We start from the raw sequence: 14925 nt of genomic DNA, 5'->3' as shown, positions 1-14925 counted from the left end.
TAACAAAAAATGTTATTCCCAAGTTGTTCTGGCTTTCAATCAATATCAGACCAATAACAAATTTTGTTATGATAACATTAACCGTTATTAAACCCTTATGCAATTATTGATTTTTCAAGAATATTCCATAACACTTTCTGTTATTTTAACAGTATTTGTTATTGAAATGGCATGAATTTAGTTATTACCGTCTGTTCGGGAACCTAGTACTACGATTTGTTCAGAATCTCATGCCGAACATTTTGCTACAAAAAGCTCATGAAAAGATGAACTCTGGAAATTCTATATAAAAATTATCTAAACTTAATCTTGCAAACTTTTAATTCGACTAAATGTCAATATATTACCATAGAATTGCAAAATACACATTTTGGAGTGGGTATAACACCATTTTGTGGGTCTTTGTATCGATAGAATAGATTTTTCGTTGGAATTTCGTACCAACCCGGAATTACGTCGTCGGAAAATCCGCCGGCATCCAAACCGGTCCACAATTCACATGTCAACCTATGTGGCATCGGAAAGGGCATAAAATTTCCGATCTTTTGATACCCATACATCTAGGTTTTCTATAAAACCCACGTTTTCAAATACCTAGGTAAAAACGTTGTTATGGTTTCGTTTGAGTAACGTGCCAAAAATGTATGGAATTTTATAATTTTTGATCTCGTGGATCAAACTTACTTTTTTGCTCAGGTATTTAAAAACGTGGGTTTTATAGAAAACCTAGATGTATGAGTATCAAAAGATCGGAAATTTTATGCCCTTTCCGATGCCACTTAGGTTGACTTGTGAATCGTGGACCGGTTCGGATGCCGGCGGATTTTCCGACGACGTAATTCCGAGTTGGTATGAAATTCCAACGAAAAATCTATTCTATCGATACAAAGACCCACAAAATGGTGTTATACCCACTCCAAAATGTTTATTTAGCAATTCTATGGTAATATATTGACATTTAGTTAAATTGAAAGTTTGCAAAATTAAGTTTAGATAAGTTTTATATAGAATTTCCAGAATTATATAAACTTTTATACTAAGTAATTAGTAAACTTTATATTCAGTCCAAATTATTTTTTTAATCAGTCAAGAATGCCTATGTGGAGTTGGGAGACTGGATTTATGGTGATTTGTCAACAAATAACATTATTTATGTTAATTTTTCGAAAGGTGTACACAGCAAAAAATCCGATGGTAAAATCGCATGCAAAAGCATGCACATCACCTTTGTGAGAAAAAGCATGTAATATTGTATGAGAAAACGTGTACACAAAAAGCATGTACCGAAGAAAAAAACAGGTCTGCTCACCCCAAAAATAACATTAATCCGGCGAGAGTCATATTCAGATTACCAAGTCCGCGCCCCAACCCACTCGGCTATCTCGCCGCTATGGAAATAGTTGGATCAATGCGAATGTAACAGTAGGTGATTTCTCATACAATATTACATGGTTTTTCTCACAAAGGTGATGTGCATGCTATTGCATGCGATTTTACACAGAAATTTATGCTGTGTACATTTTTTTTGCACCTTTTTTGATTGCTGTAATAGTATTTGTTATATAACTTTTTATAGAAATCATCTTTTCATGAGCTTTTTGTAGCAAAATGTTCGGCATGAATTTCTGAACAACACAGAAAAAAATGATGGTAATATTCATCAGGAAATGGTGACAGATTTTGTGGCTAAAAAAATGATGAATTTTACCCCAGGAAATGATGAATTTTCATCAGTTTTTGATGAATATTCATCAGGTTCACATTTTTTATGTTATGTTACTCAAAAAAGAGGTAATATTCAACCTACCAAATTTTCAACATTCCAAAATTCAACTTTTTTTTTCTGTGAAAACGTAGTACTAGGTTTCTGGCAAACTTTAAATTGTTTACATGTTTCATCACAAAATGTGCATAGTGCCCAAGGGGTGTAAATACTTTTTTTACATACTGTAAACAATAACAAACAAGTTTTATGTGGTTTTCTGTGCATTTTCCTGAAGTTTGTTTGAATTTGGCGTCCTGAGTTATAATTACAAATCTAGAGGTTTTTTTTAAAGGTTCTATAAATTATGTTTATAGGACCTATTAAAACAACTCTGGAAATGTTTAAGATAGTCGTGTGTCAAACGCGTTCTGACTCAATTCTGACTTCAAATCCTTTTGGGCAGTTGTCGCACTTACAGCGACAAAGTAGGGTAAATTGTTTCTTTACGTCCAAGTTTTTGAAACTAATCTAATCTAATCTAATCTAATATAATCTAATCTAATCTAATCTAATCTAATCTAATCTAATCTAATCTAATCTAATCTAATCTAATCTAATCTAATCTAATCTAATCTAATCTAATCTAATCTAATCTAATCTAATCTAATCTAATCTAATCTAATCTAATCTAATCTAATCTAATCTAATCTAATCTAATCTAATCTAATCTAATCTAATCTAATCTAATCTAATCTAATCTAATCTAATCTAATCTAATCTAATCTAATCTAATCTAATCTAATCTAATCTAATCTAATCTAATCTAATCTAATCTAATCTAATCTAATCTAATCTAATCTAATCTAATCTAATCTAATCTAATCTAATCTAATCTAATCTAATCTAATCTAATCTAATCTAATCTAATCTAATCTAATCTAATCTAATCTAATCTAATCATCAGGTCAATATTTTCTAAGATTGAAAATGGAGGGCTGAATGGCTAAAAACTCATTTTTTGTAATTTTAATTCTTTGCAACGCCATCTGAGTACTTACGTCAAAAATTAAATACCAAAAAATGAAAAAGAAAAACAATTTGAGGAAAGTCCAAACATTTCAACTAATTATTTTGAAAAGGAAAGTTTATTTAAAAAAAAGTGTTATTTTTCCCGCTTTAGACCGCTGCAAAATTTTTTTGAAGTTTATGTCCTGCGGCTCTGACCAAAGTTGAGGGGGCTGACTCATCAATGCATAATTTAAACAATCATTATTCAAAAGAATGCATTTTGTCACGTTTTCAAATTGACGTTAAAACAACCCAATGCACCTAATCCGATTGCAAATTGAACAGTCCGGTATTGTTCTAATGCGCACACAGAACAATTATTTCTCTGTCAACAGAAGCCATCCGATCCGCAATCATAATTAAATTCCAATTCAACAATTTCACATCAATTCCATAAAAGCAAAATAACGAGAAAAAAAGTTCTTCTCACTAATCTTTATTCACCGCACAATTCGTTCATAAAAGGTGTCACGAATAAGCGGTCATAAATGCTAAATAACCACGGTGAACGGGGTCGCCATTTTCCACGTCCACGAGACGGCAACCTCAGCGCAGACATCTGCCAAGAAAATTTCTCATTTTTTGTTGGCTTCTCTTTTCAATGCATCGTGACTGCAATGAAATAATAATGGAAGAATGGACGATGCACACCTCCCACAAATGGACGTACATTTTATTGCGGTGAAAAGAAGAGGTTGCTTCTTTGGAATGCTAATATTTAATTGGATTAATTATTCGCTGGGGTTTGCCAACTTCTGCGAACATTATTGTCTGTTGAAATTGTCGGAATTATTGGATTTATTGCTACTATTTTTATTGTCTTCATAGAACTGCTGAATTTAAGGTGAAACTTTGTCATAAAAAAAATCTATCTTGGTAAATGAAGATTCGAAAAGTACATTAAATTTCTCTTAAAATGGCATGTTTCAAAAATGTTTAACAGTTATGTAACGAAAAATGGCAGAGTTTTTAAAACTTGTTTTGTATTTTTTCGATGAAAAATATCCTTTTTTCGGAACAATGAGTACATCAGCCGGGACCGTGGTGTAGGGGTAAGCGTGATTGCCTCTCACCCAGTCGGCCTGGGTTCGATCCCAGACGGTCCCGGTGGCATTTTTCGAGACGAGATTTGTCTGATCACGCCTTCCGTCGGAAGGAAAGTAAATATTGGTCCCGGACTAACCTAAAAAAGGTTAGGTCGTTAGCTCAGTCCAGGTGTAGGAGTCGTCTCCCTGGGTCCTGCCTCGGTGGAGTCGCTGGTAGGCAGTTGGACTAACAATCCAAAGGTCGTCAGTTCGAATCCCGGGGTGGATGGAAGCTTAGGTGTAAAAAGAGGTTTGCAATTGCCTCAACAATCAAGCCTTCGAACACCTAGTTTCGAGTAGGAATCTCGCAATCGAGAACGCCAAGGCAATGCTGTAGAGCGAATAATTAGATTTTTTGAGTACATCATTAAATCGGGCGTCCAATTTTACATAAAAGTCCCTTTGACACGAAATTTGCCATCTCATCACCATTTCAGGCTGCAAATTATTGAAAAACATGTATTTTTCACATTTTCAAAAATAAAAGGGATCGTACCGCCCCTCCGTCACGAGATATCAAAAAACGGACCTCGGATTCGTGATCAGGGACAAAAGTTACCCAATAGGACAAAATTTCACGCAAATCGAAGAGGGATCGGGACAACTTTTCCCGATTTCGTGTGAGTTGGTAGAGAATAACTTATCTATCAAACAGGGATGCCAGATACACAGATTTGTCTGTGTTTCACAGACTTTTGAGCTTGCAGCAGACAATTTTTGAGGGACACAGACTTAAAAAAAACTTCAGTAAATTAATATTTTATATAAATATTAACCGGACCTTGTTTCGTTAGCCTTCAAATGCTTAAAAACGCAATTGCTGATGGATTTCCATTACTGTAAATTGATATATTTGAATTTTAGACAAATGCACAGACATACACAGACTTTTTTTACAAACATTTTAAAAAATCATGTGGCATCCCTGCTATCAAAAGTATTTTTCCGTAAGCATCATCAAATTTGTAAAAAAAGACCAATTCCTTAACCTGCCAAACATACGTTCTTTTTCCTCAGCTTGTTGAGATGAATTCACCGGTTCCGTGCACGTGCGCGCTTCATTATTTAGTCGTTTTTACTTCTCGTCATAAAATTTAATATTCATGACAAAGTGATGTTGTTAAAGTTAATTACATCGAAAGAGTGTTTTCCATGGTAGGACCTCACACACACACACACACGCTTATATTGTGCGTCGTCATTGTGCTGGATAGTAAACTGTCCTCGGAGAAAGGCTTTTGTCCTCGCCGTAAGCACCGGCGTTCCAACAACACTACACCTGTTCTCTCGGAACACTCACCTGTGGAAAAGATGCTTCCGGCGAAAGGAGTTGGTAATAAATTTCCAAAATGGTGTTTATTGGCTGTGTGTGGTATGTCGACAACTGGTTTAAAATTAGAAGTCCCGCAGCAAGTAACTCGTGGTAACGGTTTCTAGACTAACTGTGCTAAACAAAGCTATAGTTTTAAGTATGATACACATCATACGAGACTTAAAAAAAAGTGTTTACAAAAAATAGTTTATTACAAAAAAATAAACTTATATTAATATTTTAAGTTTTTCAATCTTATCTAATATAATCTTCGAAGATTTTATGATGATGAACATAAAATTAAGGATATAACAATCTATTCTTTACCTCTGTGTCCAGTGTTTTTAGAAAATTTAGGGGAAATATACCCATTTTAAGCGTTCGTGAATAAATGATGCTGGATAATCTGGAGTGTTCCTTGAAATTTACTAAAACCAAGTACACCAACGAGTAGAGCTACTTTTTGTGAACATTTCTGTTTATTTTCACTTTTATTAAAAGTTGTGCTATTCCTTTTACAAGCATTTAAAAAAAATCCCAAATGTATTCTAATCAGTCGAGAATGCATTGGGCCACACCCATTTTCCTATTTTCATCTTAGTTCTTTTTTATTCCAGCGCTCTTTTGGGTCTGCTTAGTGCTCCCAAAATTGATAAAATTTTAAGCGAACACTCCCGAAAAGTTGCATTTATAGAGAAAATTTCCTGGCATCACTGGCTCACTCCAACAGGCGCTTCTGGTGGTGTTGGTGGCCACCCTTTCTTCTTTATTTGCCTTCGCTTCTCGCTTCGCTTCAGCCTTCGATTGGAATGGTTCGTCAAAATTCAAACGTCAAAAGACTTGGCGCGTTTGTTTTTTTATGGCGCTTGCTAATTATTTACATGTTTTGGAATTATTTTTCAAGTGAGTGACTAACTAATGTGCAAAAGAACATGTTGCCGGTAGTTGGAAGCAATTTCCTATCTTATGCGCTTTGAAAACGTTAGCGCAAGTGCAAAGATATTGATGGCGACTTTCGTTAAGCAGTTAACCTCTCATCTTGCGTGTGGATGTGTGTGCCACCAAAATGATGAGAAATGGTCTCGCAAAATAAAAATTATGATCAAAAGTGTATTAAATTTTATCTTTTTGGCCAGTATGTTTGAAAAATATAATTAAATTGACCGATTTCAGCAAAAGTAAAGATTTCATTTCCATTGATGAAATTTCCAATGCATCAGTTTTATGGGTCATTCTCCGCAAACTCACACTCAATCGAAAAAAAACTGCCCCACTCCTCTTCGATTTCCGTAAAACTTTGCTCTAAGGGGTAATTTTGGCCTGATCATAAATCCGATGTAAATGTTTCGATATCTCAAGGCGGTAGGGAGGTTCGACCCCTTTCATTTTTTTTTTTTTTTTTTTAGGCAAGATTTTTAATGAAATGTAGCTCGAAACGTAGAAGAGATAGAAATCTGATATCAAATTGATTATGTGTATAGAAAAAAAAAAAAAAACGTATTTTTCATCAAAAATTGTTTTAATCGCTGCTTAATTGCCCATGACTTAACTGACAAAAATCGAGAGACATGTCGTTTTATAGGAAATTTAATGTTCTTTATCACCTCCGTGTACGCACGAGTGCAAGCAGCAGTCAAGTGCTCAGTGCTCCATCGTTTTTTCGATATTTTTCGCCGTAATTTACCGGGATTAGCCGCGAGTTTGCTCCTGCAGCATGCCAAGGGCCGGCCGTGGCCGTGGCAGTTCGAGTGCGGCCTCGAAAAACCCGCGAAGTTCATCTACCGGCCGTGTGCAAAAAGGTAAACAAACCAACGCCGCGTCGTCCGCCATCGCGCCGGGGAGTGTGTGCGCCAAAGGATTCGACCCCAAGTTATTACACCTAATTACCGCGTCCAGGATCGCAGCCCTATTAGGCTCCGATCAGCTACTTCCGGCAATCCGTTGACCGATGGCGCTTCAAAATCCGCCAACATTCCCACCAGTAACAAGTTCGCGAGACTGAGTGACGAGGAAAGCAACAACAACAACACCGACGGTAGCACTACCGACGACGACGACGACGATGGTCGTACACGGAAGAAAGTGATTTCGCCAAAAAAAGTAATTACTCCAAAGGCACGACGACCACCACCAATTTTCGTTTTGGACACGTTGGCGGACGATGTTGACGAGCAGCTGGAAGGCCTCGTGTACTGCCTCAAAATAGGTAAATCGTCAGTGCAAGTGTTCACATTTGACCAAAAGAACTTCGACCTGGTTGTGGAGAAATTGAAGCGTAAAAACTTCAAATTCTACACATTCGACCCCGTGCAGAAGACCGCTGTTAAGATCGTCTTGCAGGGGTACCAAGACCGCCCGATCTCCGTCCTCTCGGGTGTCGGAATAACGCCGCGAGACATAAAAGTCCTCTCGCGGAAGACAACAGTCACAGGTACACACACACTGTACCTGTTGTACTTCGACCGCGGCACCGTCAAACTTCAAGACCTGCGGCGGACTAAGGCGTTGGACGGTTTTTGGGTAAACTGGCGGTTCTACTCAAAGAACCCGTCGGACGCAGCACAATGCCACCGTTGCCAGAAATTCGGCCACGGCTCGCGGAACTGCAACCTCCCGCCCCGCTGTGTGAAGTGCGGTGAAACACACCTCTCTGAGGCGTGTGCACTGCCGTGCAAGGCGGACCTGGGGGACAAGGCAGAGCAAACCAAGGCGCGCATCAAGTGCGCGAACTGCGGCGGTAACCATACCGGTAATTACCGCGGATGCGTCGCGCGCAAGTCCTACCTCGAGGAGCAGGAAAAGAGGAAGAAGAAAGCAGCAGCGTCCCATCCTCCTCAGCGAAGTACGAGCGCAGCCGTTCCTGCAGCTGGCCAGCGTACGGTTCCAGCGGACAACCCAGCGATCCCTCCTGGATGGGGGCGGTCGTTTGCGAGCGTGGTCGCTGCCGGTAGCGGCGATGCGACCCAGCAAGGAGTCACCGCGGAAGATCTCTTTACCCTGCCAGAGTTCTTTGCTCTCGCGGGGGAGATGATGACGCGGTTTCGGACCTGCCGTAACAAGGCGGAGCAATTTCTGGCCCTCGGGGAGCTGATGATCAAGCACATCTATAAAGGATAAAAAATTGTGATCTAGTTTTAAGCTTTCTCTATTTCTATCCCCTTTCCCTTGCAATTTTAGTAAGTTTTTTTTTCTTATCTTTTTCTTACTTTCGGTAACCCCTTAACTACAAGCAACAATTGTTCCAAAATGGATTATGATGTAACACACAGCTGAAAGGAACTCCAAAACTCTGTTATGTATTTCAAAAGAACTTATTGTATATTGATAATTCACCAATAAAACCGAATTGAATTGAATTGAATTAATGTTCTTTATTAATCTGCAGTGACTCAGAGAGGTTATTTATCCATTTAAAACGAAAAAAATCCTTGAAAATTACGCGAATGACACTTTTAACGTCAAACCTCGTACCGCCCTACCGTTTTCAACGTTTTTGTTTTTCGAGCCGAAACAGCGTTGATGGCTGAAAGGCTCGTTAATAAAGCCATCTAACTTGCTAGATTAAGAGCGTAAAGGACCCGTATTTTATATTTAAAAAAAAGCAAGATTTCAAAATTGTGCTTCTTCATACACACGGGACATGTTTAAAGAGTATTCACCCCAAATTTGAACCAATTTGGTCCATCCCACCCAGAGATATCGTGGCACCCGTAAATAAACTCGAAGTTTAGAGAAAAACGCTCACAATGATTGACAGTTTGCTTTGCGCATGTCAAAATTTGATGCTTAAATCGTCTCTTACTCAGTTAAAACAAAAATATCTTCATGAAACATTCAGGAGTAATTGAAAATCATCTTTATGGTGAATTAAAATTTTTTTCTGTAATATGTAATTTTGTTATTCTATACATGTATGTAACCCCTTAAGCAACGCTTTTATACTATTGAACAAAATGTAATGTTTCTTGGCAAAAAATAGGTAATTTTACTTGATGATTTTTTTTTATCCCGAACTAAAATTTTTCACAGCGTTAAAAAATTTAAGGCATATTCAATGAATTAATTGAAAAATGTGTTATTCTGATATTTCAATTGACAAGTTGCCTTTGATTGCATTGCCCATTTAAACTTTTATACCAACCTTGATAAAAAAAAACAATGTAGAGCAGTGGTCTCATTAGGATTTATTCGTATTTATTTGAGTTATACGACAAATATACCTTGGATAATTATTATTGTCACTAAGTGTTGTAAAAGTGCAATCTAAAAAAAAAATATACTGATCTTGATTCTTTTTTCATACCAAAGCTTTTAAGACGTTTAGAAAAAAAACTCTCGAAATGCAATAAAAGTAGAACATAATTGAATCGAATTTATTAAAAAATAATACCGAAAATCGATATACGATTCAAAGCCAATAAAAAATATGGTTTATCGATAAAAAAAACTAAATTACTCAAAGTCTCCAGCCGTATAAAAAAATAATTAAAGAGTGTCTTTTTATATTTTCCTGGAAGTGGTCTAATAAATTAATGTACGTGTTTTTAAATGATAAATCTTTTTTGTTTTTTTTTGTTGGTCACTGAAATATTAAGTTAAGATATCATAAAATATGGTTTTCAAACAAACATTGTATTTTTTTTTGCTTTTGTGTTTTTTGGTATTGTTATCATTGGTTCAAAATTATGAAGAGAAAAATAAAAACATGGTACAAAACAATAAAAAATCAAATTTATAAATATTATAATTCGTTTAGTATTCCCGTCCGTGTAGATCAATCGGACCGCGCTCTGGATTCACAATCCAGAGATCGCCGGTTTGAATCCCGCGGTGGGCGCTCTAAAATTCTTTGTTTAAATATGGGTATTCGGCGCCGTCGCTCCGTGCCATACTTTCATACACTTAGGAGCCCAGGGCGGCGAATCCTTGTAGATAATAAGGAAGACACTAGTGGTTGGTACTAGCAATGGTGGCCGACAGCTATAAAGTCAACTTCGTTTCTTCGTTAGTATTCAGATCTAAAACATATATTTGTTTTGGTCAAAATATTTTGAGCTCAATTAATATCTCTTACAATTGTTCAGAAGCAATTAAAACTTTCAAAATGTATAAATCTTATTTTTTAAATGACTCACTGCATGTGTAATAAATATATTTTTTTTACTTTCAGCCAGGTCTTAATGTTAACAATATTGTTGAATATAGATAAAATTTATTTATTCGAATTAACTCAAAATCTTTATAAGTAAGAAAAAAATATATCTGAAAAGTTTGTTTTAGAATTTATTCAAATGAATGAAATTAGTTGCAAAATGCTTCCAGCTTATCAGAAAGTTCAACCATAATAAGTGTGCAAAACTATTTTCAAAAAATCTTAAAATTTGAAAAAATATTTATTCAATAGGGTAAAAATAACGAAAGCAGTGAAAATTTCTAGTGCATAGGAAATTTTTTCTAGCAAAAATGGTTTTGGAATGTCAAAAGTATTTTCAAGAGATTATAAGAGATTTTGTTAAGTCAATTTTTTAATTGGAAATAATTTAATTACAGTTGAAAATTTAATGATAGATTAACAAAAAGTAAGTTATTTTCAAAATTCAACTTTAAAACTATTCTGATTTTGCGAATTTCAGTATTTTTGAATTATTTTTCACATGCGACCCGCGATACTAAAAAAGTTGCCAAAATGGCTCGCGAGGTTCAGCTGGCTGAAGGCCACTGATGTAGAGGGTTAATATTATTCCAATTGAAAGACAATTTAACAAAGACTCACGAAAATGGAAGCGGCTTCAGGACTTTTTTATATTTCAAACTATGCTAAATAGTTTTTTACAATTGATCAATTTACTTTGAATGAATGATGTTAAACAGTAACAACTTATCATAGCTTTCTCGTTTTCACCACTCGTATGTTTTAACGACAAAAAGGTGAACTCTAGCACTTTTCTAGTCCACATTAGTCCTCGCATTAATTTTCATTCCCGCTGCGGGGTCGATAAAAACCTCATAACATTTCACTCTTCCATTATTTCAATTAAAGAATAATGGCACATTGGCAAAAGAAAGCAGCTTTTCTACCTCACCCCACCGCTCTCCCCACCATTTTACCTTGGTTGCAATTTTCCCTATCCCATCATCCTATTTAGTACTTTCGCTCATTGCTTTTTTATCATTATTTCCCGCGCGATCCCTTCTGTTTCCCCTCTCCCCGCTGGTCGCAAAAAGCTCCGTCCCTTTTTCGTTCCACGTTGATGGCCTGGTGTGATAAATACCGGAGGGCCGTCCGCCCCCTGGCCAGGACCGCACCGTCGTCAATTGAATAGAAGTGCAACTTTGCTGCAGAACTAGGGTTCTGTTTTTTTGCCTTTAGCTTTTGGCAACAGAATAGAAGCCCTGGTCCAAGGAAGCAGTTCCATTCATTTAGCTACAAATCGGGATGGTTCGTTTTTGTTGGCACACTCCTTTCGTTGGAGTCATGAGGGCCAAATGGGATGGGCTAAGCTGCAGTTATTTCTAAGCATTTCGGAAATTGCAAGTGCATTTGAATGTTTTAATTTCTGTGAATTTGGTTTCGCAAATAACGATAAGTTAATTTTGAAGAATGTTTGGATGTCCCGCCCGTGTGGATCAATCGGACCGCGCACTGGACTCAAATCCAGAGGTCGCCGGTTCGAATCCCGCGGCGGGCGCTCTAAAATTCTTTGTGTAAATATGGGTGTTCGGCGCCGTCGCTCCGTGCCATACTTTCATACACTTAGGAGCCCAGGGCGGCGAAGTCCTTGTAGATAAAAAGGAAGACACTAGTGGTTGGTACTAGCAATGGTGGCCGACAGCTATAAAGTCAACTTCGTTGGATTAGACATTTTAGATGAAAATTAATTAAAAACCTAGATCAAAGCTCTCCAAAACCAGTTTGCAACTCTTTATCAAGATCGACCATCTTTCTGTCAAAACCGTATAAATCTGCTACAGAGTCGTATTTCCTTCCGGATGAATTCTCGGAAAAATTGGTCTCCAGATGGCCAACCACATCCTGCGTGAGATACCATCAATAATTAAGCACATTCTCGAGCTTTCCTCGCCTGGACCGCAGCATCCGGAGTTGACAATTTTCCAGAAGATGGATGCCAGATTTGGGGCTGTTTTCCAGCATGCACACACAAACAGACACACATTTTTCATTTTGGAAGCTCTGATGAATGCTTTGGTCGAAGCCAAGGAGAAGGCCTCCAGTCGTCGTTTGTTTTGTGGCGATCTTGATAAATACGATGAGATTTTCAACTGTTTATCGTTACCAAGGCATCAATAACAACTTTGTACTAAAATCTGTTGAAAGGATTTAGCGAGTTATAATGGTTCGTAAGCCACATGTTAAATTTAGGAAAATTTGTATTTGAATATAAGTTTAACAGACGTCATTTATAAAGCACACCTCACTTTTCGGCTACATGCACACAAATGAAAGACAAACAAGCCGAGCTTTCAACTGACCTTGAACACAAATATGTCAAATTAATGCTCCCTTTCCCTCCACACCCCCTCACAAACAACCCCGTTCCCTTATTGAACGTGTCATGAAAATCCAAGGCTCACTCGCACATAATTTTACGCTTGTTAATTATGAATAAACGCGCGCGGGAAAAGCTGGGAAACATATTTCCAATTTCGTCCGAACAATCACACACAAACACACACGTGCGGTAATCTGGTATGTACATTTGAATTGAATTTTAATGCACATTCCACGGTAAATTATCAACTTTCCCAGCCCCCTTCTGTCACCATGCCAGCATGCCCTTCCGCTTCACGCTGGATATTCATCATAATTTTGCAAAAGCGACCAATGAACGGGTTAATGAGAATCTTTTTATAACTGTCAATGTGTTTGTGTGAATGGGTTTACGGTGTGATTGAGGGTCACTTGACGGAAAATAATCTTAATGAATGGAGTCTTTTTTTTTAGTTGAATGTTGTCGCATGGTACGAAACCGTTGCAGTTTAAATGCTGGATAAGATAAAAAAAATCTTCCTACTGCGTTGCATTAAACGCATGAGACAGATTCTATGAACGGAACCCACCGGCCCGTGGCTTAATGGCTACGGATCCCGCCTCATAAGCGGAAGGTTCAGGGTTCGATTCCCGACCGGTCTCCTTGAAATTTTTCGACTGTAAATGAACTTTGAATATGAAAAAAAAAACGCATAGAATCAGGTTGCATTCAAACTCACACCATTGGATTGGAAGTCGGATGCTCTAGCCATTCGGTCACCAAGGGATTATTAATCCTTGAGAGAATTAATCCGTAGTGGTGAAATAATGTAACAAGGTCATTTACTATATAATACAACAATCCCTTCCCCAACGATTCCCCTACACACCACACACCATTATAATCTATATGAATAACTCGAACCAGTTGGTACGGTATGTCCCCGGCTTCTTCTTCTTCCCCTGATGGTTCTAAGAAATGTGGGATCCGTTCATAGAATCTGTCTCATGCGGTTAATGTAACGCAGTAGGCCGGGCCGCTTTAATGAGTGTAATACACTTCGGGGGTTCTCGAAAGTACTGCAATCATTAATAATGACAAGAAGGAACTTGAGGCGTAATCTAACCATAAGTTCTTCCCGGATGCTTTCTTCGGACTGGCTGCGCTTGTGTTCGATTAGATTAGATTAGATAAAATTAAAAAAAAAATCTTCCCTTAATTAGATTTTTTTTTCGGGAATATTTGAATTCTGTCGGAAAAAACCAAGGTTGTTAATCGATAAAATTATGGTCGATAATATTATTGTCCGACGATAACGATAATGGTTTCGATATAACTATCGGCGACGATAACTCTTTTTTTTCTGAAATCGATTAATTTAATCACATTATGTTAAATTTTAAATGCTTTCACAAAGAATATAGTTTTTGAAAATTTACTGAGTTTCAAAGTAAAAATATGTACTCAAAATTATAAACAAAATACCGTATTTTTTCGAAATTACTGCAATTTTCATAATTTGCAATATGGGTATCAAACGAAGTGAAATTTGGTATGTTTTTTTTCACTTTATCAAAGTATTTATGTAAAGTACTGGAATTTTCACAAAATACCGTACTTTTCGAAAATACTCACATTTTCAAAATTTGCTATTTGAATATCAAACGAATTGAAATTTCGTATGCATTTTAAATTCATAAGAGTTTTTTAGAAAAATAGTAAAATTTTCACAAATTACCGTATTTTTTTCGAAAATGCTTTAACTTTCGAACTATGCAACATGGGTTTCAAACGAAGCGAAACTTTGTATGATTTTCCACTTTATTTGAGTTTTTTTTAAAATGCTAAAATTTTCACAAAATACGATAATTTTAAAAAAAAAACTCAAATTTTCAAAACATGCAATATGGGTCCCATACAAACTTTAAGCGATTGAAGGGAGGGGTTCCCGTGGTCAGAATGATGAATGGATGAAGCATGAGCACAAAATTGGAATTTAGCCTAGTGATGGGTCAATCTTTGATTTCAGGGGGTAGCCCCCAAAAAGCCCAGCATGATACAACATTTTGCGTCGTTTGAATATAAAAAAAATATATTTTCGAAAAATACGGTATTTTATGAAAATTTTAGTATTTTTTAAAAAAAAACTCTAATAAAGTGAAAAAGCAAACAAAATTTCGCTTTGTTTGATACTCATGTTGCATAATTTGAAAGTTTAAGTATTTTCGAAAATACGGTAAATTGTGATTTTTTCAATATTTTCCT

Source organism: Culex quinquefasciatus, chromosome 2 (assembly GCF_015732765.1).
Source record: "Culex quinquefasciatus strain JHB chromosome 2, VPISU_Cqui_1.0_pri_paternal, whole genome shotgun sequence".
NCBI lineage: Eukaryota > Metazoa > Arthropoda > Insecta > Diptera > Culicidae > Culex > Culex quinquefasciatus.
This window is presented reverse-complemented; position numbering follows the sequence as displayed.